The sequence below is a fragment of the Ambystoma mexicanum genome, chromosome 14 (genome assembly GCF_040938575.1).
Source record: "Ambystoma mexicanum isolate Mex_15411 chromosome 14, UKY_AmexF1_1, whole genome shotgun sequence".
Classification (NCBI taxonomy): domain Eukaryota; kingdom Metazoa; phylum Chordata; class Amphibia; order Caudata; family Ambystomatidae; genus Ambystoma; species Ambystoma mexicanum.
Genome location: NC_090940.1, coordinates 294,790,422 through 294,803,800, shown reverse-complemented (window position 1 = coordinate 294,803,800; position 13,379 = coordinate 294,790,422).

The following is a 13,379-nucleotide window of genomic DNA, read 5'->3' as shown; positions in this document are numbered from 1 at the left end:
TTGTTGTGTTTTGATCACTGTGAGGTAATTTTTCTGGCCATGTTTTCTGAAGCAAAAACATAATCTAAGATGGAGCTTTGATTTTTCCTTTGACAGGTTGCATTTGGACGAATATCTACCAACATCTAGCATCCATTTCTTCGCGCCACACTTTTATGAGGTCATCATCTGAGTAAGTGTGGTCTTTCTGTTCTTAATATTGTTTTCCATTCTTTCAAGTTCCATATTTTGGTCTCCGTAAAGAATAATATGAGGGTTGGAGTCGTTGCTCATGACACTATCCATCAGATCACAAATTTCATCGATGAAGGACAGCCGCCCTGTGGCCCGATGTTGCCAATAGACATTGATGATGTGGATCTTCAAGTTATTCTCCACTAGCTTTTGTTGCAGTTCAACGATGGTCAGTTGAATGTAGCGTGATGGATTACTTGTGTTTACCATTTGCAGCCCACTTTCCCGCTTAACCAGTGCAATTAGCCCTGCATCGAGCGTCCTTAAGGCTGCACAATATCCGGGTTTAGTGCAAGTTCATAGCCTGCAACACAAGGAGTGGTGGCAAGCCAAGTTTCCTGCAAATATACTATGTCTAGAGGTTCAAGGACTTTGAAAGAATTGTGGAAAAGATGGGCAAAGCCTTGTGTGTTCCAGGAGCCTATCTAGCAATCCTCAGTGCATTAACTGGAACTTTTAGTATTCAGGGCTCCTGCATCCAACTTCAGTTATCACCAGATCTATGTTCGTCCTTAGCCCCTTGAGAGATGCCATTAGTTGCAGCATTGTTGTTGTTACCTGGAAATGTGATTTTTATGAATTTTTTTGGGCTTGCTTTTTCCATTGATGAGTTGTTTTCCAAACTTCATCGTTGTCCTCCATGTCTAGGCAGTAGCTTAATTCTTTTTTTTACCTCTTGTTTGAATACTTTTCAGACGGTGGGACAGCGAGGCACTTATCCGTTCTCCAGTCAGTCTCTTCAGCATTTTTATGCATAGCTTTTCTTTTGTTCGCAACCCTTGGGGAGGGGCTGGATGGAGATTCTATCTCTTGTTTCTTCAGTTGATAGGCTTGTTGAGATTTTTGTTTCAGTACACGATTTTGCATTGTGTTCACTAATTTGGCTGCAATTCTTTCTCTACGATCCTGAATTGTATAGAATTCATCTAGATCGTGACCGTTGTTACTTTCCTCTGTTGGACGATTTTGAGGCTTCTTTGGTGACAGAGGCATGAAGCAAATTATTTTTGTCAATTTGGTGGGTTGAGCCACCTGTTCGATCTGCAGGGATGTTGAGAGCTCTTCTTCTGACTCAGAGCATAAGATGATTCTTCCGTCCTGGGATTTTTCTACTTCAGCCTCGTCCTCTTTATCGTACGTGTCATATGTTGACAAAGACAACAGCTCATTTGTCAATGTTGCTTCTTCATTTAACTCCAGTACTCGACTGGTGCTTTTTTTGTTATCTTTTCCATCAGATTCATCAAACTCTTGGTTTGGCGATTTTTTTTGTTCTCTTCGTTCTTGGGTGGTGTTTCTTTTTGATCCTTAGTTTAAATCGTTACATTTAGAGATTCAATATTCTTCAAGAATTTGCATGAGTTGTTTTTTGTTTGAGTTTTTACCTCTTGGCATATTTTTCGTTTTCTTTTGGCATTTCACATGTTTTGGATTGGCTTCAGTTGATTTTAAGGATGCCTCCCTTTTAGATTTCTCAAATATTGCGTAACTTTTGTTTGTTTTGATTGTGATTGTTTCCGCATTTGTGTTCAAAGCCGCAGGATTTCTGATTGTGCCCTCTGCATTAGCAGAGGTTGAAGGAATTGAACTAGGCCAATCCACGGGGTACTTTTCTGTTATTATTATGATGTCAGCTCTATCGTTCACCACTGGCGGCTGGTCTGGAGCTCCAACTGTCATACAGGAATCATCTCCTCTGCTGATACTCAGCACACCACAGTTCATGCTTCTTGAGGAGTCCCTATGGTCTAGTTCTTTGTGCAAGGTGTTATTTACTTCACTTGGACTCTCCCCCGAAGCCAATTGACTTGTTCTTTTAGTTTCTTTCCTTGTACTGCACATGTCAAGGTTAACTGGGCAAAGCTCCTCTCGTGTCAGATGATCTCTTTTTCGTATGGCTAATGCTTCTCTTGCCACCTCCGCGAGGAGCCTTTTGTCATCTCCATTGTTTCTTAACATTTCTTTGAGTAAGTTTTTTGATGTTTCTTTTTTGCAGTTTTCATTGATAGGTTGGTGTTTCATTTCATATAGATCTTTTTCCAGCTTAGCCATTTTTGAGTTCATAAGGGCAATTAGAGTGTTTTGGACCTTATAATTCTCATCGAACTGCTCATACATTTTAGTTATAGGTGCTGTGGCTAAGGTCATCACTGACATGAGATTTGGTCTTAGTTCATTGGCCACCTTTTCTACCATCTCAAGGACAAGAAAGGTGTCCATATGTACTGTTGGTTTGTTCGATTTTCTTCCTGTTTTGGGTTTCCTTGTCCTCAGACATTCCCTATAGACAAGTGATGGATCAGATGATGAGTCTTCAGTTGTCGAGCTTGAATCATTTGATTCACGTTGCTCCTCCCGCCTCAGTCTTCTGATGGTAAGGGGGCTTTTATGTTCCATAGTCTCCCTCATTATGGGATTTCTTTTCTGTGACCAGCAAACCGGTGTGTTGGGGCTAGAGTCTACCCAACGCCGTTTCTGGGCTTGCCTTTGCTCTTTATGCGCCTTTCGTGATTCTCTATCATCTGTCCCGCTACTAATCACAGAATCATTGTTTTTTGCTTTGCCTGTTGTTTCCACTGTCCGTCTTTCTGTGTCGTTTAGAAATTCCAAGCCAGTGTTGATACAATCAAATTTTGCGTTCAGTATTACCAACTCTTTGATACGTTGGTCTGCCACCGCGATTGAGTTGTGACGGCTTTTCGACATTGTGGACCACAGTTCACAAGATTCAGGCTCATTACCCAAAGGAGGGTTGGAGGCGAGTTCCATTTTACTTTTTTGGGCTATCTCTGGCCCGAAATCACCGTCAGTGGCATCAAGGGGCCACACTCCACTGTATCTTTCTAAAGGCCATTGAATTGCACTTAATATTAATTTGACTTCAGCTGAAGAATGTTGGACATGCCTATGCAGGGTACACAAACTGAATAGATTATAGCTTTGGTTTCTTTTTGTAATGAACTGACTGAAGTTTTGTCTGGTGCATAGGATGATGTATATTTTTGGAATATGTTATTTGGTGATATAAACGTTCAGTGAACACTTTCTTCAAACCAGTTTTATGTTATGTAAATATGCTATTACATGGCTCCAAATCACCTATGTAGTAGTATCAGCGCACCTAGGCTTGTCTGTGGAGTGGAGTGGCATACAGTGAATGCGTTAGGAGTATCCAGACCTTAGTCTGCTCGTAAAGAAAAGAAAATGAGAGAGGGGAAGATAAGAGGATAGGAACAGATGCTACAAACACAGGAAGGGAGGTATGGAGTGGGGGCAGATGGTGCTGTGGTAGCATAAATGCATGCCAGTCCTGTTGGTTGGACCATGGTTCTGCAAAAGGGAGGTGGCAGATATGTCCTAAAGTGTTCTGATAATTTTGTTGTATTTTCAAGGCAGATTTGGAGAATTGTAAGCTAGTACACAGAGTTACATTGGATGCACGAGGGACTTGAGTGTGCTTGGGTAATCCTGGAGGTTTGGTGGCTTATTTGCCAAGGCAGCTCCAGATACATTTATAGGGAAGTCTAATTCATAAGAAAAGTTGCAGAGCAAGGCGTCATTTTAAAAACACATAATCTGCAGCCTGCGCACAGCAGTTGGAAAACACATGCAAAAACACATTAAATGTTTTTAAGTCAGTCAAAAAAACCTCTTACTCACAAGGCCTGAGATGAACATTTCAAGTACCAACAAATAGCTTACAGCATTTGTTAAAATCTGGAACTGCTTAACCTGAGGAGAAAGAGAACATCAGTTTCAAGAACGAAAAACGAATCTTCATTTCATGCTTATGTGTTTTTGGGGAAAATGTAAAATCAAGGGGAACAGGAAAATGTACCTTTTTAAAAGCTGAAAGGGTGAATAGGACCACATTAAAGGAAGGCCGAACTGAACTCTTGACATTTGTATGCTGCCCTTGCCACCTCCCCCAAAATGAGACGTGAAAACAGATACCATGCTTTCTCACGAGATGAACTGTTGTAGCCTCACTACCAAAAAAATAGGGGAGCTGAATCAAAGATACACCTTTACAGCTCATTATAAAACAATCAAATACATTAGTCTATTTATAGAAAATTTTGATTGGCTTTAAATCAACCATCATTTTCCATACTTCTCATCATCTCATGAGCAACAATCAATTTTCCATCTACCATCTCTTATTCAAATCAAACCAGGGGATACAAGTAGATGTGTAAAACAAACAAGGACAGTATGAGTGCAGTGCCTAATACAAACGAACTCCTAAATGCTCAGAAAAGGCAAAAACCAATTCATAGTTAGAAAACACACACATATGTTTAGTTGGTCACTTGACCGGCCATTTACTACATCCTATGTCCAAATGCACGTTTCAACACCTCAACACAAGTTATGGGATCTTCTTCGGGACAAATATCCCTTTTGTTTTTACAACCCAGTAATTTCTTCACCAGCTTCACACTAATGAATGTTGCCGATAGCGTTGTTTACTAGCCTACATTTTTAACTCGCAAACAACTCTATCTTAGAATTATCAACAGTCTCACTCACAATGTTATTCTATAATGTAGCTGCTTCTAAATATGCTTGCTACAAAATGATTCTCTTGTCATTCACATGATGTCCAATTAATGTTATGAGTTATACACTTTTCCGGTTAATTCCATCTCATCACAAACGTGTTTAGCACTTCATTTCAATTCAAACCCCATTGTGCTGTCTTCTATATTTGCTGACATAATTGGTAGCAGAACCATATATGTATCACTCTTATCTTCTATTTTTCTTCGCTCGTGCAGTGATCCACCCACTGCTGACAAAGTCCTATTTTCCTTATTTATTATTAAGGAAAGAGGCTCTCTTGCAGCGTTCATCCTTCCCACACCTGGTAAAGGCTCAGCCATAAAAATAACAACTGGACCTGACTGTGCATCCTAAGCCGGCCTTTATGGTTTGCACCTGTGTACGGTGAGCTTCAGATAAGGAACAATTAATGAGGGTTTAACAGATCTGTGGTGCCTAATCTAATATGATGTCCCTGGCCCTCATGAAGGCAGAAAAGAAAATATATGGAAAAACAAATTTTAATCTGAAGAATCAACAGACATAGGAACTGACCAAGGGGGGCAGCAACAAAAGTCATAAAGCCCCGAAGAACCAAACTTCAAAGACCTTATCACTGCCATGCTTCTGGGTCATAAAGATTAGCCCTGAACAAAAAGCTAAATAACTGATGACTCCAGATGCTCTGTTGGTGACGGGCCCAACTGCAGATGCTTTTTAATATTTTGTATTGGAAAAATGCATTTCTTTTACAGTATAAGTCACTATTTTGCCCATAATTATTGAACAGAAACTTGCAGAAAGTTAGATATTCTTTCGTAATGTTCAGCTAATAATGATCTATTAGCTGGTAGAAAGACAAAATGAGTGTGAGGTAATTTTCAATATTTAAATTAGGCGAATGTGCATTTTGTCACAAAGAAATGGTGCATGCAAGTGTGTCATAGGTCATAGCGTCCGCAGAGATGGGTCTGTCACGTTGAGATGGAAAAATAATGTAGACAGAAAAGTATCAATAGGTTATAAGCCAAAATCTGTAAGTAATTCATTCATTACTTAGAATGTGGCAATATTTAATGCAAGAAATCCCTGAGATTACATCACATTAAATGGGAGGGAAACTAGGTTCAGAGGTTACTCTCATCAGACTGCCCTCTTCATTAATATGCCTAGTGACTGCGGAGGGGTATGTCTAGTGTGATGTCACTTTTGGAACACTGTCTAATCACATACATTGACCAACTCGATTGGGGAAAGCATGCACACCTCAAAAAGGTGAAGTTACTATTCTATATAAGATTCAGCAACCACTCACTCAGGGAGAGAGATGGATAGACTCACTTGCTCACTAACTGACTAATACAGAGAAAGAGGAATTGATAACAACAGGAAGGAGAAACAACAGATTGCTCTCCTTTTGGACCCATTTTGTATTACTACCAGTGCTCTGAAAGTGAGGCCTGCTAGGAGCTAAAGCCCCAAGCCTTCTTCAGTGGAAGAAATAACAGATAGGCCAAAGAAGAAAGCTGATCTCATCTTGCTGGCTGATGCCTACCAGTTCCCAGAGGGGGAGAATTGAACCAGTCCTTAAGCGAGTACCCACCTGTCTGTGATAAAGCCAAAACAAATTCATATGTATGATCTAAAGGGGAGTACAATTTAAATGAGCATGAAAGTCCTCTTTTTTTATAGGGGGCTATGTGGATGAGGACAAAGTAGATTCAACCGACAAACAGATTCCACAAATAGCTACCCTGCTTTTACACACATAGAGCCCACCGCTTATGTACTACAAATCTGCACAATATTGATTAAGCAGTAATACAACAGGTTCGAAAAAATATACACATATTTTAGTTCGTATACACATGTAACACTTGTCTGAAAAATATAAAATCAAATACTCCTGACATGAGATATACTTTAAGGGAATTAGAGTCAATCCTGGCCCTGTTATTTGTAAGTACTGAGGGGTGAGGTATAGAAAACATCTGCACATCTGGGGAAATAAGTAAATATATCATAAGCGTATGTGCTTCTGGAATTATAGGTCAATGAAATAGTACCTATGGTCTGTATATAGTGAGATCCCCTGACTCCTTCTTTGTGAAATGTGCAATGTGAGGGGTCAGCAATGGGAGGCAGACAACTGTTTGATATTTGTTCAAAATGTGCCATTTTATTAGAACAAAAATATTATCAAAATGCGTCACTTGCCCCACTCTACTGTGGGTTTCCCTGCCTAACAAAACTAAGGGGAAACAATCTAACACGGGGATGCTGGCCCTCACTCTAAACATCAAATACAAAAGAAAATAGATTGCAATTCAGTTAACATCCACAATGACATTCACAACATATTGATAACCTTTTAATAACCTGTGTCAACTCCCTTCCCCAGGATTCAAGGTGTATTCCTTTTCAACTTCCAGCAAAAAGAATACAAGGAAAATCCACATGGATACTAGAGTCTTAGAACAGTTCTTGAAAAGTCAATATCAGTTCTTGAAAAGTCAATTTCAAGGTAAAAATGTGTTAACCACGGTTCCAACAACAACACAAGTTCCTCTTCTGCTGAAATAAAGACCTTCCACTTCTTCAGAATAGCATCAAAGGTTTTCTCTGTTACAATGCCTTTTTACCATATCCAGACTTGACACAGTTAAAAAAGAAATACAACTTCTAGAACGTTAATGGAACAAAGGTCTTAACAAAGCGTATTTGTCTCTTCGGGTTATAAAACACAGTAGGTACATTTGTCAGGATAACTTCTAAGATCTGTGGCTTCTACTATAACTACTTCACTTATACCACAGTTTACAAAGGTGATACTCTCCTTGACCCCATAGCATTCTACTTCAATTGGACAACTGAAGTCTTGCATCCACTGAAAGGCAAAAATATACTACTACAGATTCAGTACTTTGAATTGTAAAAGCAAGTTTGTCTTCAGTACTTTATATTGTAAAAACAGGTTTGGACAAGATTCGGTTCAAGGCACTTCAACACCCTAAAGAAGACAAGACCCCCTTCCTCTGAATATCTCTTCAAAGGGACAGCCTCTTTGCCTCTCTGGTCTTTCTATACCCATTGACCGCTTCAGTCTTGTATTTGAGCAGCAAGGTTTCCCGCCCCAACTTTGCCTTCACCTTTATTGCCAACGTCAGCCACACAATTACCCAGAAACCTTGGGGCCACACTCTTTGCTTTAGGTAATGCTTGTACACGTGTATTTTAGGCAATTTTGATCTTGTATAGGCTCACGATGTTCATTAGTAGTTTCTGGCTTTGAGAAAAGGCTATTTTACTCTCAATATGAGAATACTCTTGGCTTGGGCAATGCTTGCTCTACCTCCAAAGTCAAATATTAAATTAAACAAACACTTGACTTCTCTTAGTAGCAATGATTGCTGGCGTCAATATAGAGATAATATTCCCTTTGAACTTTGAAAACGAAATTAGGCACATGCAACCACTTCTTCAAGGAGTTTCAAAGGTTTAAGTGTTCAACAATGGGATTTCATAATGGTCGCTACGCTTAATGAAAGACACGCAACCTATAATGTTCACTCTCCTCTTAGGAAACAAAATTACGTACACACAACCACTCTTTTATAAAGTTTAAAGACTTTAAGGGTTTAACAATGGTGTTCCGGTAACATTTAACTTCTACGCGAGTAAAAGAAAACCTTTCCATTCACACGCGAGTGCTACTTCCATTGTTCCCTTGTTAGCGATTGTATCAACCAACTTCAGCATGCTTCTACTTTTTACGTGAGGGGAAGACAGACTGGGTACTGCTGCCAGCAGTATTTGCATAAGGAATCATAATGCCAGGTTTGACTGACTGGCTTCTTGTATCATTGTGCTGCCAGTTGCTCGAGTTCCACGATTTCGAGCACAACTTCTACTACTTCTGGCTGTTCAGGGACGCACACCCTTCCTCTGGTCAGGTGTCTCTGGTCTGGCCACTAGATTTAGGAGCCCGGCTCGCGTTTGAGACCTGCGACTCAGCGACAGCTCCTCGCTTCAGTCTGACACATTTCCTTCCAGCAACCCAGCAATCAGGCTCACATGGGGAAAGACCGCCTCTCTGCACGTCTTCCACTGCACGTCCTCTGCACTTCAGAGTTCGGTAGAACAGGACCCTCTCAGAACAAGCAGGTGAAATCTGCTGCATCCACGCTCTGATGTCCCTCTGGTTCTCCCACTTCTGCTTGGTTTGCCAGCTCTGTGCATTCTTCTTTCTCCTTCTACTGCTGCTGCTGCACGCACTCCAGTCACAGTTCCAGCTCCTTCCTCTCCTTATCTCTATTGCCTGCATCTGAGGTGACCTTTTTTGCCTTCTAGGTTCCTTCAGGTGTGAGCTGTTAGGTTTAATTGCCTGACAATGCTGACAACATGCCTCTTCCGCCTCTTCCTCGTCCCAGTACTTATGAGATTGTGGGACATGTAGTCACCAGCAACAAAGTCAGTTATTTTAGTTGTTTGCTGAACTTTAAGGGTAGGTTTACTTCCCTTAAGGTTATTTAATAGTACACCTTTAGAATGTGTTGGTGCAAGGCAAGACAATAGACTTATGGCAACATTTCCAGATTCATTTACACTATACCTTTGAGAGTAAGGAAAGTATGTATCCTGAAAACCTTTAAAAGATATTTATATTGGTAAGGCTTTCTTAGATTGTATAAGACTTGCTTCCAGAACCCCAGATTCTATATTTGGAAACCTAGAAAGGTTTTCCTTGTCACTAGACAAATACCATGTCTCATCCCACGGCATCTCCTCACCACCCCGGGCCATTTCTCCTCCCAGGTGATCCTCCCGTAGTACACCACCCCCAAGGTCAGGATCAGGAAGTGTCTTGATTTCCCTGGCCACCTGGGATGAGACTTTGGCTAGGGTTTCAGTGTGGGATCTGTAGGACTCTCCACATCCCCTTCCCTTAAAAACCTGACCTACCGGGTAAGGTTTCTGTTCCTCTCTGACACCTGCCTTCCACGCATTCCTAGCAGGTCCACCAGTTTTCCAGTCTTAGACTGGATCATTGGGAAATAACTCTTTGTGAGACAATGAATTATAAGGCGAGTAAAAAGTACTGTTTTCCTTTACTTGATTAGGAATATTTTCCTTAGTTCTTATTTTCATTTGTGCCACTCAGAAAATCCATTCATCAAACCAGAGGACTTTGCTACCCAGAGCCAAAGATGTAGGGAGATCAGGTACTACTGCCACTAATACCAAAAGGTTATTTCCTAAAATAGTAACATCAAGAATGGTTAAGGAATGTTTTTCTATTTAACTATGTGCACAACTTATTCCTTTAGATCCCATGGGTTTCCAAGTGGGCGCAGGAAGGTTACTCCATACAGAAGAGTTTTTACTTCCAGTGTCTAGCTAGGCCCAAATTGTTCTTCCATGGAATACCATAGGAACTCTGTAACTGATTTTCTCTCCAGTACAAAACATTTTATTTGGTTTCTTTCTTACCCTTTTCTTATTTTTCTTCTCTTTTGGGAGAGGATTCTTTGGGCTTTCTGTGAGTGTCTCACTGGGTTTGACACAGAGGATACTTGCATAAGATGGTCCAGCCCTTGTTTCCTTACCTTGCTCACCCTGAATGGGCTCTTGTAACAATGGTTTATGTGACAAATTCAAAAGGCCGATTTTTATTTCTTTTCCAACCAAACATCAGAGGTAGCACCTTTAACATTCAATTTTGTCTCTCTCCACTTAGGGCAATAAGATATACAGCTGAGCCTGATGGTACTACCACCATAAACCCTAGGGAAATTATTTTGTCCCAACTAAGTACTTGACAAGAACAGGGAACCAAGAGGTTATAAGTGTTATCCTCCACATGTTTCCTAGTGGGAAGAATGCCTTGGTTTGTTAGGGGTTTAAAAACAAACCCCATCTGATAATGGGGATAGGGAAGGGGTTCACACTTTCTTTCTAGGGGTTCTTCACCTTACCCTCAGCTATATCAACATTCATCTTAAGGGCCCACTTCTCTTATCCCCCTGGTTCCTTTGATGGAGAAGGAATCAAAGCTCCTTTCCTCCCCTATAGTGGGAGGTATCAGAACCAGGTTTTGAATGGGAAGTACAAGTGGCACGAGAAGGAGGAATAGGCTCAGACCAACCTTTTTCTGACTTAATTTCTGTTTGATATGAAGCTGCCATATACACAGTGGATCCCCAGTTTGTATCAGCTAATTCTGATCCCACAACTGACACCATATGTAAGGGGTCAGCAATGTGTTGCGAACAACTGTTTGATATTTGTTCACAATTTGCCATTTTAATAGAACAAAAATATTATCAAAATGCCTCACTTGCCCTACTTTACTGTGGGTTTTCCTACCTAACAAAACTATGGGAAAACAATCTAACATAAGAATGCTGGCCCTCACTCTAAACATCAAATACAAAAGAAAATATATAGCAATTCAGTTAACATCCACAATGACATTCACAATATATTGATAACGTTTTAACAACCTGGTAACTCCCTCACCCAGGAGTGAAGGTGTATTCCTTTTCAAAGTTCCGCAAAAAGAATATAAGGAAATTCCACATGGGTAGTAAAGTGTTAGAACAGTTCTTGAAAAGTCAAGATTAGTTCTTGGAAAGTCAATATCAAGGTAAACAACAACACATATTCCTCTTCTTCTGCTGAAATAAAGACCTTCCACTTCTTGAGAATAGCATCAATGGTTTTGTATTTGAGAAGCAAGTCTTCCCTTCCCCTATTTTGCTTTTGACTTTTTTGCCAATGTCAGCCACATAAATACCCAGAAGCCCTGGCGCCACTCTCTTGGCTTCAGGTAACACTTGTATCTTAGGCAAGTGTGATCTTTTATAGGCTCACACTGTTCATTAGTACAGTTTCTGGCTTTGATAAAAGGCTGTTTTACTCTCGATAGGGGAATACTCTTGGCTTGGGAAAAGCTTGCTCTCTCTCCAACTTCAAATATTAAGTTAAACACTTGACTTCTCTAAGCAACAATGATTGCTCGCTTCCATATAGAGATAAAATTCCCTTTGAACTTTGAAAAACAAATTAGACACACGCGACCACTTCTTCATGGAGTTTCAAAGCTTTAAGTGTTTAACAATGGAATTTCATAGTGGTTGTTCTGCTTAATGAAAGACACACAACCTTTAATGTTCACTCTTCTCTTAGGAAACAAACTTACATACACGCGACCACTCAATCATAAAGTTTACAGACTTTAAGGGTTTAACAATGGCGTTCCCGTAACATTTAGCTTCTACGCGAGTAAAAAAAAACCTCTCCATTCACACGCAAGTGTTACTACCATTGTGCCCTTGCTAGTGAATCTATCAACCAACTTCAGCTCGCTTCTTCTTTTACGTGAGGGGAAGGCAGACCGGATACTGTTGCCGGCAGTATTTGCGCAAGGAATCAGAATGGCAGGTTTGACTCAACAGCTTCTGGTATCCTTGTTCTTCGGGTTGCTCGAGCTCCCACGATTTCATTTACAACTTCTACTACTTCTGGCTGTTCAGGGACCCACACCCTTTCTCTGCTCAGGTGTCTCCGTCCAGCAACTCGATTAAGGAGCCCCTCTTGCTCCTAAGACCTGTGACTCGCCGACAGCTCCTTGCTTCGCTCTCCGACACGTTTTCCTTCCAGAAACCATGGCAATCAGGCTCACATGGGAAAAGACTGCCTCTCTGCACATCTTTGGCTGCACAGCTTCTGCACTTCAGGGTTTGGGAGAACAGAACCCTCTCAGAACAAGCAGGCGAAATCTGCTGCATCCATGTTCCGGCGTCCTCTGGTTCTCCCACTTCTGCTTGGTTTGCCAGCTCTGTGCCTTCCTCATTCTCCTTCTACTGCTGCTGCTGCACGCACTCTGGTCACAGTTCCAGCTTCTTCCTCTCCTTATCTCTATTGCCTGCAATTGAGGGGGCCTTTTATGCCTCCCAGGTTCCTTCAGGTGTGGGCTGTTAGGCTTAATTGCCTGACTATGCTGACAACATGCCTCTTCAGCCATCGTCCTCTTCCCAGGACTTATGGCATTATGGGACATGTAGTCCCCAACAACAAAGTCAGTTCTTTTATTTGTTTGCTTAACTTTAAGGGTATTTGTACTTCCCTTAAGGTTATTTAAAAGTAAACCTTTAGTGTGTGTTTGTATAGGGGAAGACAATTCATTTAAGGCAACATTTCCAAATTCCTTTACACTATACCTTTGAGAGTAAGGAAGGTATGTATCCTGAATAACTTTAAAAGATCTTCCTATTGGTAAGGCTTTCCTAGATTTTATAAGACTTGTGTCTGGATCCCCAGATTCTACATTTGGGTTAGGGACACCACAATGACAATACGCCATTACCTGTTTTGGAAACCTAGAAAGGTTTTCCTTATCACAGGACAAATCCTGTGTCTTATCCCACAGGCTCTCCTCACCACCCTGGGGCCTTTCTCCTCCCAGGTGATCCTCCCGCAGTACACCGCCCTCAAGGTCAGGATCAGGAAGCGCCTGCCTTTCCCTGGCCACCTGGGAGGAGACTTTGGCTAGGGTTTCAGTGCGGGATTCTGACAGCAAGCACAGAGGAGCAAAAAGA